The following is a 15445-nucleotide window of genomic DNA, read 5'->3' on the forward strand; positions in this document are numbered from 1 at the left end:
GGCGATTTTTATGAAATTCTTCACTGAGGAATTTGCCGGTGAGGAAATTCCTTAGCAAAGAACTACTAGCAGTGGAATAAGTACTCAAAGGTAAACATAACAGAATACAAGCATAGTCATCATGATGAAATGAAGACAGGCACAGAGTACAGGAAGCGTAATCACAGGATAACACAGGATGAAGACAAACAGACTGAAATAATAGAACTGAGGAAATTGAGAAAGTCTTCAGTCAAGGTCTTCTAACACAGATATGAAAAAATATACAACATAGTTATGAGGAAATGAAAGAGTTGAGGAAATAGAACCAGTAAGCTCGGTGAAGACAATGATTTGGTAGACCAGTTCCAACTGCTGTCTCAGTTGTACGTCTGGTTGGAGCGGCTGAGTATTTAAACTCGAGGACACACAGTCCCGGACACCCAGTCAAGGACACTTAGTCCAAGACACCCAGTCCTCACCGTATTCTCCTTGAACTAAGGTCACACAGACCTCATCCAATCACTCGTGGTAAGTCTTAAGGCGACTTCCAAACCTTCACAAACTTGGTCACCCGGCGATCCACAATTCCTCTTGGATGCTCTAGACCATGACGCCTAACCGTCTGGAAGAAGCACAGTCTTCAAAGGTAACAAGCGTCGGATCCACTCAGGATCAATCTCTTCAGTGATGCTCAATCACTTGGGGTTTGTAGGTGTTTGGGTTTTGGGTTTTTGGTTTTTCCTCACTTGATGATTTTCGTTCAAAGTCCTCGGAGGATGGGTTGCTCTCAAATGACAAGTGTCGGTTTCTCTCGGAGCAGCCTCTTCCGGCTAGTGGTTGTAGGGGACGGCTATTTATAGCCTAGGGAGCAGCCCGACATGATAAGACATAAATGCCCTTTAATGATATGACCGTTAGGTGGATAGATATTTTGGGACAGCTGGCGCATAGCACAGCAACGGTCGTAATTTTGAGTAGCAAAATCCTTAGGGCTATCATGTTCCTCACTGTGTAGGCAATCCGCACTGGCGAATTCCTAACTCCTCAGTCAGGACAAATTCCTCAGAGACCAGAAGAACTTCGTCTCTGTCACTGAAGAAATTGACTGAACTGTATGAGATTTCCAATGGCTTCACTCGAAGGGATTGGTAGGTGTAGGATTTTGAGTTGAGCATCACATGGAAATTTTTCCTTAGTATTTCCTCGACCCCCTTTAATAGTACGGTGTTTCCTATGACTCAAGAAAGAGAAAAACAAAACTATGAAAACGAAAGTCTTCAAGCTTCATATTTCTCGCATGAATATCAAGTCTTCACGGACACACCAATTTCTTCACTTTCAAAGTCTTCATGAAAGTCTTCAGAAATACCAAAATCTTCAGTCGAAGATATTCATTTTGAGGGGTCGACTTTTCCTGTAAATATCAAACTCCTCATAGACTTATAGACCTGTGTACACTCACGCACGCAATAGTCCCTTAACCTATAAGTCTTCAATACACCAAAATCACTAAGGGGCACTAGATGCACTTACAATCTCCCCCTTTTTGGTGATTGATGATAATACAGGTTAAGTTTTCAATAGGGAAAAACATATGAAGTGTAAATACTGATATTGAGGAATTTGATTGCAAGATATAGAAGAACTCCCCCTGAAGATGTGCATAGTGAGGAATTTGCTTTTGAAGCAATGCACACTTGAAGAGTTGAATCATGGAGATCTCCCCCTATATCTTGTAATTCATACACGCATTTAACATATAATATGAAGAATTTGAAATGCATGATGAAATATGGTGCCTGATGAAATTCAGCATGCGTGCAATAATATCAATGAGGAATAAGCATGCAGAATAGTGCATCAAGAGTGTCAGAGCACAGTGCATCAAAAGTATCAGAGCACCATCAGGTTTAAGATTACAACTCGATCCAATAAAGTTTCAGAAGAATGAGAGTTGTAACTTAGCAAAAAAAAATGTTGTATATGGGCGATAAAATAGACCCGCTTGAAGACCAACTAAAATTTCTCTCCCTTTGTCATCAAATGACCAAAAGGATCGAAACTGAGGACTAACGCCCCTGAAGATAATCAAGTTGATGAAGGAGCGCCAGCGTTCTTGGGGTCGTTGGTTGATGTAGGGCCTGCCGCAGTGTCGTCTAAATCTTCATGTTCATCAGTGTCGCGCGATGAAGAATATGAGCTAGCCACCAGAGAAGGAACCTTGACCTTCTTGAATTTCTTCGGTGGAGGTGCAGACCAGTCAAAATCTTCATTAAGACCCATGTTCTTCAGATCTTCTTCACCATACAGATGTGACAGGATTGCCCAGGTGCGACCGAAGACTTGATGGAGGTAGTAGTGGTTTTTCTTCACTGCATTGTGTGTGGCAGTCATGTTGTGAAGAAGTGAACAAAACTGACGCTTAACCCATTTGTGATTTCGATCCACCTTCTGGTGAAGACTAAGCAGAAGTTCACGGCCAGTCATCACGTGCAGAGTAGTGGCTTGAGGAGTGGACTTGGGAGCATTGGCAGAGTCATGTGTGGCAGAGTCATCATTGGTGGAATAAGATGCAGTTTTGCGAAAGTGACCATCCAATGGACGAATGCCTTCATCAATTACAGCTGGTGCCTTGCCCTTTCCATCAACTGAGGAATATGTCTGCTTGAGGACTTCAATTGGGGGCAAGTAGCTGAGATGATTCTGGAAATCAGCTTTGTAGTTGAGTGAAGACCTTGTCCTGAGGAATCTCATGATACAAGGTGCATAAGGCTTCAGCTCAAACAGAGACAGTGCAATATTGGCCATAGTCCTCATGAAGAAATCGTGATAGTTGACAGGAATGCCATGAACGATGTTGAATACCAGATTCTTCATGATGCCAACAATTTCCTCATCAGATGAGTCGTGGCCTTTGATAGGACTGATTATCCTCGTAAGAATACGATAGACAGTTCTAGGCACGTACAGCAATTCCTTCACGAGGAATTTGGTTCATGGTGCCTGACCTGGTTTCAAAGGCTTCATCAGCACTTGCATGTAATGATGTGTGAGCTCAGGTTCACTGTAGATGCAGTGAGATTCTTCAAGGGGAGGACTGAGTGGTAGAGCACGAAGCAATTCAGAGGCTGGTGCAGTGTAGTGAGTGTTTTCAGACATCCAGTCCAGCACCCATGAATTCACATCTTCAGCATTTCCGGTGATGTGCAGCGTTGCATAGAATTGAAGAATCAGTTCTTCATTCCAATCTCAGATGTCAGAGAAAAAATTGAGCAGTCCAGCATAGTGAAGAACACTGAGGACTGGTGCGAAGCACGGCAGAGATTCCATATCCACGTGAGGAATACGCTCATGGTAGAAAATCTTCTCCTTGTTGAACAACACTGAGAAATAGAAATTGGCTTGATTAGCAGTCTAGAAATGCCTCTTCCTAATGCGAGCAGAGTCATATGGGTTGTAATCTTCGAAGAATACGTGCTCGCCGAAGAAATCATCAGCCTTGAACTTTTGCTTGCGTGAGAATGGATCCTTTGGCTTTGGCAGAGGAGTGTCAGTGAGTTGCATCACGACCTCAGGAATCTCAATCGCAGGTTCTTCAGGGTGAGGAATTTCTGGTTCTTCCTTAGTGGCAGTCTGCGTAGTTGGTTGTTCAACAGCAGCAGTTTCTTCAGCGCTAGTGGCTGGAATTTCCTCATGGACAGATGCAGTGGGATGAGTTTCTTCAGAGCCCATGTGAACAGTTTGTGTGAGGGACTGAGGAATTTGCTGTAGAGGGGTGAACATTGGAGAGTTTGGATGCTGACTTTCCTAGAATTCATCACTGATTACGGGTGTGGAGCAGCCAATGTCCACATCTTCATCTTCCATTTCTTCAATGCCAGCCTCTTCAGCTGTGAACTGAGGCATAGGCGAGAAGATGATAGGTGTTGAAGGGATTGCATCCACTTCAATTTCTTCATCCAATGGTTCAGACGAAGCAGCGGAAGGAGTTTCTTCATCAGATCCGCTGGGGATCACATATTCTTCATCAAAAGGAACAAGGTCCTTTGATGGTCTGGTTGAGATGGGAACAACATCAATCGGATTTGCAAATGAACTTGTCATAGGCTTCATTTTCTTTGGAGCTGAGGAATCTGAAGCAGCTGATGCTTTTCTTTTCTTCACTGCAGCATGTTCTGCAGCCTTGGTCTTCTTCACATCTGATGCAGATGGAAGGATTGGAGTTGGTGTTGGTGCAGGAGCAACTGAGAAATCTGGTTGATTTTCTTCAGGCACAACTGATGCAGTTGCCCTGAGTTCTTTAGTTTCTTCAGGCACACCACTAGTGGGTGCCCTGGCAATTTCTTCAGTGGCTGGAATGCAGTCATCGGCCCTGGAGTTCACATTTTCTTCAGCAGCCTGATTGTCATCGGCGGTGCTGGCATGTTGTTCAGTCGGCTGAGCAGATGCTTCAGCCTGAGGAATTTCCTGTTGTGTTGGGGCAGCAACATTTGAAGTGAACTGTCCAGTTATTTTTACAAATCTAACTTTGGCTCCTTGCCAATCAGCATAGTAGGCTTGGAAGTCATCGCTGAGGGTTTTGATTTCAGATTGGATTTTTACAAGTTCAACAGTGGTCATAGTGACAACGTTGTTTTTCAGGTATTTCTCCTTTCTGTACTGAGCCTTCTTGATCTGCCTGGCCTGATCATATTTCCATTTCTCCTCTTGGATGAAATGAGTCAGCATGTGATTTTGACCAGGCGTCAGCTTGAAGTCAGGCATAGGAGTATTTGGGTCCTTGTGCCAGAGATCAATGTAGTCGAGGATCAGCTTGGGATCCAAAAGCAGTGGCACAGGTGTGCCTTTGGCTCTAGCGGCCCTAACTTGTTTGTCTCTGATGATTTCTGCAAGTTCATCATCATCAGCTTCATCTTCTTCAGGTGGCACTTGGAAAGCGACTTGCTTCTTTTGAGGACTTGGCCAAGGACCTCGTCCAGCAGTTGCCTTGGTCTTCATCAGAGTGGGGCCAGATGAAGAATTTGGTGCAGCTGAGGAGCTTGCTGAGACACCAGAGGCAATGGAGATGCCTGTAGTCCTTTGGCACGAGGACAGATGCGCAGGTGCTGAGGACTTTGTTGGAACAGCTGAGGACTTTGGAGGAGGTGCTGAGGATTTTGAAGGAGCAGCTTGAGGGATTGGTCGTGAGGACCTTGAAGAGTCTGGCCGTGAGGGCGCAGCTGAGGAACTTGGCCGTGAGGGCACTGTTGGTGTAGCACTTGTCTTACGAGCAGGCTTCTTAGACATGGATTTCCTCGGCTTGACAGAGGCCTCAGTAGAGGCAGCAGCAGCCAAATCAGAGTCTTCATTGAATCTCCTCACTGCTTCTCTGGCTTGCTTGGCCAACTTGCCTTGGCGCTTGGCCCATTCATCAGGATAGTCCTCACCGCGCTTGAGGTTGGTCGGATCTGCTACTTGGCCAGGTGCCAATGGAGCTCTTTGGCATGGAGGATTGAGTGCGAATTTCTTCATGTACTTAGGAGTGACATATCTGTACTCCCTCCATTCTCTTGCCCATCTCCTCTCTATTCTCTGTTTGCGCACTTTGCGCTCATTCTTGGTTTCCTCAGTAGGTGTGCAGTACCCAACATATATGTCATAAGGGATCTCAAACACAGTATTTACCTCAGGCCTCTTTCCTCCCTTCTGTGGCCTTTTACCATCAGCCATTTCCTTCAGTTGAGGAATTTGAACAATCGAATTCTCTGAAGAAGTATGCAACTTTTCTTCGAGGAATGCTGCAAATGAGTTAAGTTGATGAGAACCTAGTGATTCAGCAGCTGACATGTGTACCTGTGAACAGTGTATAGTTGCGAGGAATTTGGAGAGGTCATATGCGTTCTCAGAAGGTTTTTCAAAAAGAACAAGTTTGAGGAATTTGACCAGATGAGTCTTGAAGATTTTCACTAAGCGTTCTTTGTCTTAGATTCCAGAGTTGTATAGATCGAAGATCCACACAATTGAGGAATCTTGAAGAAAAATGATGCTTAGAGAAACGAATCAAGAACATATGACATGTGAGGTGTTTAGTGTGTGAAGATTTGAAGAATAAAACACATTTGAAGATTTTATAAAGAAACTTCGAATCAAAGAGGGCAGTAAAAGTAACTTTTAATTACCCTGAATGAAGAACACGACGAACAGTGAGGTGAAACAGTGGAGTTCGTCGGTGTAGATCTTCCATGCCCTAACTTGGTGGAGGAAGACGTCTACGGCGGCAGCGGAGGTGAAGATTTCCGCGGTCGGCGCGAGTACGACAACGACGAGGTCGAGGCAGTGAAGCTCTTCCTCACCGGCAACGATGGAGTAGCGGCGGCGCTAGGGTTTGGGAAGCTCGAGTGGGAGAGAGAGATCGAGCGGAGTAAAGGAAGTGAGGAAGGGATGAGGGGGGTATTTATAGTAGCAGTGAAAAACTGTTCGCCCGAAGATTTGGGACGAACGTGCCCCAGACCCTTCTCCTTCGCACGACATGTGTCACCCACGTACTGTGTAGTGGAGATCGTGTAAGATCGTGGGTGAATTAAAAATTTATCGTGGGATGCGGAATGATTTGAGCGGCAAAATCAAAAATTTGGATAAGATTAGTTTTAAAGTTCCGTTCGCAATTTCTTTGGCTGACAAGGACACAGTGAAGATTTTGAACGAGTTTCAAATAGAACACACATGAGGAATTTGTGAACATATTGGGTTGAGTATAGCATAGAGTGGAAGGGTCCGATCACATTCACTTAGCAGAAAAACAACTTGAAAAAATAGCAAGAAGTGAATGCTGTAGAGGACATAAACTCATATATATATATATGGTCGCGCTATTCGTCACCCTGGGTGAGGAATAGTTATTCTTCACCCCCTCTATTTTACCATCAATGCATCGTAATTTTACGTTCCGTAAGTTTTGTCTTATTTCCGATGCAAAAAGGGACCGTAAGAAAATATATAATAGCCGTAAAAAATATTTTATATTATGTAAAATTACAAACGTAAAAATATAGTCTAAAATACACATAAACTACAAATTTTCTTGTCTTATGACCTATATTTTTATTTTTTATGTCAAATTTTACGTAGTGAATCAATAAAATGTAACTATTTGAATTCGAAACATAATTTAATTATGAAATGATTGTAACATTACCTCGGGTGAAGAATAACTTATTCTGCACCCTGGATGATGAATAGTAACACTATATATATATGTATGTATGTATGTATATATATATATATATATATATATATATATATATATATATATATATATATATAGCCAATGAAGAAAAACAACGGAACCAGTGAAGATTATGCAAAGTTGAAGAATATGAATAATTTGAGGAATTTCAACTTTTGGTGGTGGCGTGACCCACCGTATAAGAATAATGATTTCAGACACCGCGTACAATTGTCGTAGAGTTCTGAGAATCAAATTCTTCATTAATTTCTTCACACTAAGAGTGTTATTCTTCATTGATTGAAGTAAAACGTTTCTTCATGTGTTGCACATCTAAGTCATCAATTTTGCATAAGTGTTAGGATGAGTGTCCTTTTCAAAGAACATTCAAAGATTCTAGGATATTTAGCTCACACCGCAACTTGCTAAATCTCTTCTCATTCAAGGGCTTTGTGAAGATATCGGCTAGCTGTTCTTCAGTCTTCACATGCTCAATAGAAATGTCGCCCTTCAACACATGATCATGAAGAAAATGATGACGAATCTGAATGTGCTTTGTCTTCGAGTGTTGAGCTGGGTTATGAGCAATCTTGATGGCACTCTCATTGTCACATAAGAGAGGCACATTTTTCATGTTGACGCCGTAGTCCTTGAGAGTTTGCTTCATCCATAGCAATTGGGCATAGCAAGAACCAGCGGCAATGTACTCAGCTTCAGCAGTAGATAGTGATACGCAGTTCTGTTTCTTCAAGGACCAACATACCAAAGATCGTCTGAGGAAATGACATGTACCAGATGTTGACTTGTGATCCACACGATCACCAACATAGTCAGAGTCAGAATATCCAACAAGGTCAAAACCGAGCCCTTAGGGTACCATAATCCAAGTGTTGGTGTGTGAGCTAGATATCGAAGAATATGCTTCACAGCCTTATGGTGTGATTCCTTCGGTGCAGCTTGAAATCGAGCACACATGCAAACACTAAGCATTATATCTGGCCTAGATGCACATAAGTATAATAGGGAACCTATCATGGAGCGGTATAGCTTATGATCGAAGTCAATACCATTTTCATCAGTGCACAGATGGCCATTTGTGTGCATAGGAATTTTGACGCCTTTGCAATCTTGCATGCCAAATTTCCTCAGTGCATCCTTGAGGTATTTCTCCTGAGATATGAATATGCCATTGTGTTGTTGACAAATTTGAAGACCTAAGAAGAATTTCAACTCTCCCATACTAGACATTTGATATTCTTCACTCATCATATATGTCACAACCCTAGAATTTGATTGCAATTAGTTTCATAAGCATCCTGCATCATGTCTAAATTTCTGAAACTTGAATTGAGGATTGTTGAAACCTCAGAAATCTAATTAAAAGAAGGGCAAGCACCCTTTTAAATAGCATTCTGTGAATCCAAAATGCCCTAAAAATAGTTTTGTGAATTTTGGCAAGAGTTATATATCAAACCAAAATTCTGGAACATTTTTAAGGAATTATTTTTGGGACTCTGAATTTAAATCAATAAGTATTTGACTTTTGGATTATATTCAATTTATATAGAATATATTTTGAAAGGCCTGAAATTATTTATGTGCCTTTGGAATAGTCCATAATGGCAACATACAAATATTCAGAAGGTTTTGCCCTGCTTTGATTTACTTGTGAATTTGAATCAGTGGCAAAATGATTAAATAAAAGGAAAACAACACAGATAATAAAACAGAGCAGTTTTTACCTGGCCTCACCTATGAAGCCCACCAGAGAGGCCAGCCCACCTACGCGGCCCGCTACTGTACCGGCCCAGCCCACCTCCACCTCCCCGTTGTATTCCTCCCCTCGCCCCGAAGTAGTTGCGTGCCAGCAGCAGCGCACACAGGAGCTCCACCTCCTGCTTGCCATGGAGGCGCCCCCGAGCCCATCCGACGCGCCTGGAGAAGCCCAGCGGACCTCCTCCCTCACTCCCCCATCTCTCTGGTCTCTCCCTCACCCCTACCTCTCCCCGAGCTCCATCCGACAGCAACCGCCGGCCGCCGTCTCGCGTACACGCAGCCACAGCCCTCCCCTCGCCTCTCCGAGCTGTCCACGAGCTCCGCCTCGTTCCTCTCCTCCTCCTCACCGAGCCTCCCGACACCGGAAGCCCCAAAAACGTCGCCGGCCTCGTCGTGTTCACCGTCGGGCACCGGAGATCGCCGCCGCCAATTCGTCGTCCATAGGGCTTCCCCGAGCAGGCTGGCCATCCCTACGGCACCGCTGTGAGCCCCCGAGCATTTTCCCCTCTCCCCGCGGTCAATCCCATCCTCTAGCCTGCCTAGCCACCAGAGCCGAGAGCTCCATGGCGCCGACCATGGCGCCGCCGTGGCCAGAGCCTGAACCAGCCGCCCCCGCACGCGTCATCGTTATCCCCGCCTCTGCAGGAGCCCATAGCTTCCACCAACTCTTCTTCCTGCACACCACAACGCCGCCCCGGCCAACCCCGTGCGGGCGCCGCCGTGGATGTGCACCCCGCCGTCGTTCTGGTTCACCCCGGCTCGAGCTAACCGCACCGTTGGACACGGACGAGTCGCAGCTGCACGTAGAGCCCCTCTGCCGCCCATTTGGTCGCCGGAGGGCAAAGCCCGAGCAACGCCGCCGTCTCTGGACGTCGCCGGCGACTAACTGCCGACCTAACCCGGCTGTTAGGGGCTAATTACCCCACTAACTACCACCTGAGTCAATGACTGACGGGCCCCACTGCCTAACTAACCAGCTAACAAAAATAGTTAAGTTTAATCTAAACACAGTGGCCCCACAAGCCAGAGTTGACCTCGCTGATGTGGCAGTTGACCTGACCCCACCTGTCTGTGACCTAGGCCGCACTGGGTCACTGACCAGTGGGCCCCACTGGTCAGGTTTGACCTGGACGGCTCCTGCTGACCTGCTGACATCAGCATGACCCAATGCTGACGTAGTAATACATTTTCTGGATTTATTAATAATCAGTAAATTCCAGAAAATATCCAAAACTTCAAAAAATCATAAAAATTCAACCGTAACTCCAAATGAAATAAATTATATATGAAAAATGATCAGAAAAATCCAAGGAATCTGAATATGGCATTTTCATGCATGTTTGAACAACTTAACCTCACTGTTTAGTCCAAAACATGATAATGCACTATTTGAATTCATAGTTTGAATTTGAATTTGAACATAGTGTTCAAACCAACTCCATTTAACTTGTTGCTAGTTGCATTAGCTCAATCAACAGCATATTGCCATGTCATGATCATGCATCATATTGTTGCATCGCATTGATTGTGTTCTTCCTTGTTTGCCAGTAATTGTCCCCTCTCGGTAGACGCTGCTCCGACGCTGTGATCGTTGACACTGATGAAGACTCAATGTTATCTTCAGAAGTGCCAGGCAAGCAAAGACCCCTTGTTCATTCCGATACAATCCCACTCTCTCGCTCCTGCTCTCTTTTACCGCATTAAGGACAACACCGATTCAACTGTTACATGATGCGGTAGTTGAACCCCTTTCCTCTGCATGACCTGTCATTGCCACAGTAAATAGATGAAACCCACTAGCATGAGTAGGAGTTGTTTGAGCCCTGATGTGCCTACTCACTCATGCTTGTTGTCATGCCTGCTACTGCTTAGAGTTGAGTCAGGTCTGATTCATCGGGAATGAATTGGAATGTGGTGAACATGTCCTACCGTTGAGAGCTAAGCGTGTGAACACGATTTGGTAAAGGTAGCGGTGAGAGGCCATGTAGGAGTACATGGTGGGTTTGTCTCATTGCAGCCATCCTCAGGAACTGAGTACTGTGTTTGTGATCCATGAACAGTTACTACCACACATTGGGTTCCGGTAACTCGGCCCCTCTCGGCTTATTAATCAACTCGATCTCTGTCCAGGAGTTGTAACTAGTTTCTGGTGTTTGTAGGTAGTGTTAGTAGTCTACCAAGTGGCACCCGGTACAGGTGGGCTTGGGACAGACTAGGCACAGTGGCACGGTGTACCAAGTGGCACCCGGATGGTGGGCTTGGGAACCCTGCACACATCGTTTGGGGCCGTGAGCGACACCCCGGCCGGATCTCCTTGCGGATGGAACCCGAATAGGCGATAAACCTGAACTAGAGACTTGTTGGTTAGTCAGGTCGTGGCAGACTCCCTCGCCCGGCTTCCGCTTGAAGGTTGCCGAGGTACATGACGTGTACAGGGCGATAAGTGGCGAGAGCGTGTGTGAAGAAGTACACCCCTGCAGGGTTATCATTATCTATTCGAATAGCCGGATTCCTCGGATATGGAAACTTGGACCCCTTGCATAGTTCATAGACAAGCGAAAGTGGATACTCCAAAATGCGCAGGATAAGTGTGAGTGCTATGGATGGTGTTCTCGCGGGGAGACGGGAGCGGATCCATAGTGGTGTATTGGTATGATGAATTTGTGGACTCGTGTGCGCCACCTCAAAGAGTTGCTTGTAGTCGTAGTTCAGGATAGCCACTAAGTCAAAGCTGGCTTGCTGCAGTTAAACTCCACCACCCCCTTTGTTGATACCGATGCTTATGTAGTTAGTTCTGATGTAAATCTTGCTGGGTACATTTGTACTCACGTTTGCTTATTTTATGTTTTGCAGAGAGACTTTAGTCCCGCTAGTAGTTCCGCTTGGACTTCGACGTTTAGCATGTTACCTCAGCTACGATCTTGTACCTTGGGAGGGTCTTGTAGATAGTCAGGCTTCTCAGCCTTTTTCATTTGTAGATGTCTGTACTCAAACATGTTAAGCTTCCGCATGTGCTTTGACTTGTATGCTCTGAATGTTGGGTCATGAGACCCATGTTTGTAATATCTCGCTCTTCGGAGCCTAATGAATAAATACTTGAGTCGTAGAGTTATGTTGTGATGCCATGTTGTATTTACACATATCGAGCATATCGTGTGTATGATTGAAATGCTTGGTATGTGTGGGATCCGACAACCTAGTTGTTTATCCTTGGTAGCCTCTCTTATGAGGAAATGTAGTCTTGTGCTTCCATGAGCCATAGTAGTCTGCTACAGCCCGGTTCACCGGAGTCCTGCTAGCCCAGCACTACTGCTCAGGACACTTGACTGGCCGGCATGTGTTTCACTTCGTTTCTGTGTCTGTCCCTTCGGGGAAATGTCACGCGGTGACTTCCGGAGTTCTGCCTAGCCTGCTATAGCCCGGGTTCCCGGAGTCCTGTTAGCCTAGTGCTACAGCCCGGATTCACACGCTGCTGACCTACATGCTCGATATGATACATGTATGCCTGTCCCCATAGGTTGGTGCCGCTTTGGGTTCACGACTAGCCATGTCGGCCCGGGTTCTCTGTCATATGGATGCTAGCGACACTATCATATACGTGAGCCAAAAGACGCAAACAGTCCTGGGCCACAGTAAGGCGACACCCGTGGGAATACCGTGCATGAGTCCGCAAAGCGATATGAGGTGTTACATGCTAGATCGATGTGACTTGGAATCGGGGTCCTGGCAATATAGGCAAATTCATCACTATAACATTGGTCAGTACAACCAAAGATAATATCATCAACATATACTTGGCACACAAACAATTCACCATCATAAGATTTAGTGAAAAGAGTAGGGTCGAGTGAACCGGGTTTGAAGCCTTTCTTCATGAAGAGTTCCTTCAAAGTATCATACCAAGCCCGTGGGGCCTACTTGAGGCCATAGAGTGCCTTGTTGAGTCTAAAGACTTTGTCAGGATTCTTTGGATCTTCAAAACCTGGGGGTTGAGCTACATATACTTCTTCCTCAAGCTTACCATTGAGGAATGCACTTTTCACATCCATTTGATATAGAGTGATATTATGATGGTTAGCATAAGCAAGTAATATGCGAATAGCCTCAAGTCTAGCAACAGGTGCAAAAGTTTCATCGAAATCAATTCCTTCAACCTGTGTGTAGCCTTGAGCTACAAGCCGTGCCTTATTCCTCACAACAAGGCCATTTTCATCTTGCTTGTTGCGGTAGATCCACTTTGTGCCGATGATATTGTGCTTGCGAGGATCTGGGCGTTTGACCAGTTCCCAGACATTGTTGAGCTCGAACTGATGTAATTCTTCTTGCATGGCCTGAATCCACTCAGGCTCCAGAAATGCTTCATCTACCTTAGTGGGCTCTGTAATAGAGACAAAAGCATACTGCCCACAAAAGTTAGACAAATGTGAAGCTTTTGAGCGTGTGAGAGGACCTGGCGCTTTGATGTCATTGATGATCTTTTCAACTTGCACTTCTTTTGCAATGCGAGGATGAGCTGGTTGTCGTTGAAGAGTTTGGTCAGCGTTTTCTTCAGCATCATTTTCTTCAGGTGCATTAGCTCGATGTTCTTCATGTTCTGGAATGAATTCTTCAGCAGATTCTTCAGTAGGAATGACATCCTCAGTAGCCTTGAACTTGATAGTTTCCTCAGGTGCTGGTTCATCTATCATAGTAGGTAGGTGCTCTCTTTGCGAGCCATTAGTTTCATCAAACCGCACATCTACAGTTTCAGGAACTTTGTGAAGAACGTTGTTGAAGACTCTGTAGGTGTGCGAGTCCTTTCCGTAACCAAGCATAAAACCTTCATGTGCTTTCGGTGCAAATTTTGAGTTATGATGAGGATCTCTAATCCAACATTTAGCACCGAAGACTTTGAAATAACGTACATTGGGTTTCTTATCAGTGAGGAGTTCATAGGCAGTCTTTTTGAAGAATTTGTGAAGATATACTCTGTTGATGATGTGGCACGCAGTATCAATTGCCTCAGTCCAGAAACGACGAGGCGTTTTGTATTCATCAAGCATAGTGCGAGCCATCTCAGCAAGAGTCCTGTTCTTGCGCTCCATGATGTTGTTCTGCTGAGGAGTGTAAGGAGAAGATAACTCATGAGTAATACCAAGTTCGTCAAGATAGTCATCGAGACCAGAATTCTTGAACCCAGTGCCATTGTCACTTCTGATGTGCTTGATCTTCACACCAAAGTTGGTTGAAGCCCTCGAGGAAAATTGTTTGAAGACTTCCTGCACTTCATGTTTTTAAGTAACAAGGTGTACCCATGTGTAACGAGAATAATCATCAACAATAACAAAGCCATATTGAGATGCTTCATTTGAGATAGCAGAATAATGATTAGGACCAAAGAGATCCATGTGAAGCAATTCAAATGGGCGAGTGGTGGTCATGATAGTCTTCGCTGGATGCTTGGTCTTGGTCATCTTCCCAGCTTCACAGGCTCCGCATAGGTAATCTTTGAGGAATTTGACATTATCGATGCCAATGACATGCTTCTTCTTCGCAAGCGTGTGCAAATTCCTCATGCCTGCATGACTAAGTCGTCGATGCCAGAGCCAGCCTTCTAAAGCTTTTGCAAGTAAGCACACGGCTAGTTGTGGTCCTGTAGAAAAATCAACAATATACAGGTCTCCTCTCCTAAAGCCTTCGAAGACTTTGGAATTGTCAGCTTCCATAATCACAACACAATGGTACTTGCCAAAGACAACAACCATATAAAGATCACAAAGCATTGAGACAGACATAAGGTTGTATCCTAAGGACTCAACAAGCATGACTTTGTCCATGTGTCGATCCTTTGTAATCGCAACCTTACATAGACCCAATACCTGACTTTTGCCTTTGTCAGCAAAAATGATATGCTTCAGATGCGACGCTGATAATGGAGCATCCATCAATAGATTCTTGTCACCAGTCATGTGGTTTGTACATCCACTATCGAGGACCCACTCAGTGGCTTTGGGTTGATCATCCTGCAGATGAATTAGTGCAGCTTACAAACTCATATACTTCATCAGTGAAGAATATGACATCAATTCATCAGATCAATTTCATCAAGTAAAAGAACTGATAAAGCAATATGAGGACGTGAGAAATGAAAGTTCATTTCTTCATGATTAGCCTGCGTCCTTTCAGGCATGCTCGGGTCTCCAGCAAATTCTTCAGACGATTACGTGTGTATGGAGACCTGACCCTGCAGAAGAGATTAGTTCTTTTTCTTCACCACCCACATCTGAAGTGGTGGCAAAGAGTTCATCATTCTGCGAGCTCCATACGAGAAGGATGGCATAGAAGCCAGTCCATTTCGTTTCACATAAGAGGGGTTAGAGTAAGTATAAGAGTAAGCAGAGAAATTCTTCGGGGACTTATGGACATAATGATTTGAAGAATAATGCACATATCCATAATCCTTAGATCTTCCCTACGAAACAGACGGGTTAGCACGATGATGTT

Source organism: Triticum dicoccoides, chromosome 2A (assembly GCF_002162155.2).
Source record: "Triticum dicoccoides isolate Atlit2015 ecotype Zavitan chromosome 2A, WEW_v2.0, whole genome shotgun sequence".
In the NCBI taxonomy this organism is placed as follows: Eukaryota; Viridiplantae; Streptophyta; class Magnoliopsida; order Poales; family Poaceae; genus Triticum; species Triticum dicoccoides.